Genomic DNA, 2,750 nt, shown 5'->3' with positions numbered 1-2,750 from the left:
AATTCTGCCATGTCATTAGGTAGTCCTTTTTTGGGTAAACACCTTAGTTCAAATGGTTTCAACCATTTTCAACATACTCACTTGATTCAAGCCTAGTGTGACACCTTGTTATGTATATTAAAAAATGAGTCAAAACCCATCCTACTAGTATGTCACACACCAAAGACTAAGCTATTTAGAATTCAAATATTTCAACAATCTTTAATCTATCTCCAACTTATCAATCTTATTGTGAAATCTTACTTTAAAAATTCTAAAAATACAAACCCTTCTTAATTAAGTGTTACACACCTATGACTAAGCAAGGCTTTACTCGGTTCTATAAAATAACTCTAACACTTAATAAATAAATTCACAAATATTTCACCTAATAATACCATAGGGAAATTCGACTATACTAGCTAATTTTAAATAATTTGGACTTAATCTACCATTAAACATGCATTCATTATTCTTATTGAAAGCTTAAAACTATACTCTAATTTAATCATATACTAAAATCCCATAAATTACTAGCTATAATTATTATAATTATCTAAATTATAATTATTTCTAAGTCATAAGATCATACCTTAAAATAAATAATTTAAACATAAAGCAATATTTTTAAATTCCACTACTCAAGTTAAACTATAAAGTACAATAAAAACTAACCTATGGTCATATTTAAGGAGCTTATACGAAATTAATAACCTTGGTTATTTCAATCTTCCCCCTTGAAGAAATTTCATCCTCGGAATTTTACTTACCAAAAACCTTGGGATACCATTCCCCTATATCGTTGTCCAACTCTCATGTTCCCTTTCTTTCATTGCTATGGCTCCACAAGATTTTAACTACAGACCTACTTTTGGACCTTAATTCCTTAGAGCACTCCCAATGGATGAGCTAAAATGTGTTATTCCTTATAATATAGAGAAATAAATGGTTAAGTAGTCTTCCAATGGATGATGTAAAGTTATATTTTTTTACCTAAATGAATAGTATTTCTCTATATGTAGTGAAATACTATTCATCAAGCTATAAATATATATATTTTTTTATAAACTTTTGTATATATATGATTATGATACTATTATATTTAATTATTTTATTTCTTAAAATGAATAAAATATTTTAAACAATATAATATATAAATGATGTAGAGAAAAAATAGATAAGCAGATGTATGGTATAATGTAAAAGTTTGAGGTAAATTATAAAAATGTATGTTTTGGTGATATATTTTGTAATACACTTTCTCTATAATATTTAGCTAAAACTCATAAAAACATCTTCCATCACCTCCTTTATACATATATTTATAATAGCTATGCACAAACTCCAATTAATCTATATCTACATTTACATATCCTTTATATAATATTTTAATATTATTATTTTTCTTTATAAGCTTTCTCTCTCCATTTAGTATATATTTATTATTTCTTTTTTATTTTACTTTAAGTAATAAAATAGGTTTAAAGATATAATATTTAAATGATGTAGAGAAATATATAGAGAAGCTGATGTATGGTATAATGTAAAATTTATAGGTAAAATAGAAAAAGGTGTGTTTTGATAAGGTATTTTAAAGGATGGAGTAGAGCACCCATTGGGAGTGCTCTTAGTTCCTTTCTAGAACACGTAATGACCGTTCTTCATAACTGAAATCCTGTTTCAACTCTAGAGCCTCATAATTGAGCACATAGGATGGATCTGATACATACTTTCTCAACGTAGATATATGGAAAACATTATGTGTATTAGCTAATGATGGTGGTAAATCCAACCAATATGCTACTTGCCCTACTTTGTCCAACATCTCAAAGGTACCTATAAACCTCGTGCTTAACTTTCCCTTCTTTGTGAAATGAATAATCCCCTACATTGGAGATACTTTGAGGAAGACTTGATCGCCTACTGAAAACTCAACGTTTTGCCTCTTAGCGTTGGCATAGCTGCTCTGGCAACTTTGAGTGACAATCATTCTTTATCTTATCTTTTCTACTGCTTCTGTTGCTTCTCTATCGGCCTCAGGTGCTACGTATTGTCTTTCACCAACCTCGTCCCAATGAAGTGGTGATCGGTACTCCCGTCCATATAGCCTCTCATAAAATGCCATGCCTATCGTCATCTGATAACTGTTGTTGTAAAAGAATTCCATTAATGGAAGATACTTGCTCCATGATCCTGAGAAGTCTAATGCACACGCCTTCATCATCTCTTCTAATTTTTGTGCGTTCTAACTGACCATCGGTTTGAGGGTGAAATGTCATAGTTAACTTTAACTTATTGTCCATTGCACGCTGTAGACTTTCCCAGAACATCGAGGTAAAAACCGATCCTCTATCAGAGACTATTTTCTTTGGAACTCCATGTAGTCTTACTATCTCTCCCACGTAAAGTTCTACGTATTGCTCTGCATTGTAAATTGTTCTTATTGGCAAGAAGCTAGTATATTTTGTAAGTCTATCTATAATCATCCACACAGAGTCATGTTGCTTTGTGGTCCTTGGTAACCCTGTCACGAAGTCCATCGCTATATCTTCCCATTTCCATTCAGGAATCTCTAATTGTTGCAATGTTTCAGTGGGTCTCTAATGTTCGACCTTAACTTATTGACATGTAAGGCATTTTGATACAAATTTCGCTTTGTCCTTCTTCACTCTCGGTCACAAGTACATTGTCTTGATATTGTTGTATATCTTGGTCGACCTCGGGTGAAGTGAATATGGAGTGATGTGTGCTTCTTTCATAATATTATATCT

The sequence above is a fragment of the Humulus lupulus genome, chromosome 5 (genome assembly GCF_963169125.1).
Source record: "Humulus lupulus chromosome 5, drHumLupu1.1, whole genome shotgun sequence".
NCBI classification, from domain to species: Eukaryota; Viridiplantae; Streptophyta; class Magnoliopsida; order Rosales; family Cannabaceae; genus Humulus; species Humulus lupulus.
This window is presented reverse-complemented; position numbering follows the sequence as displayed.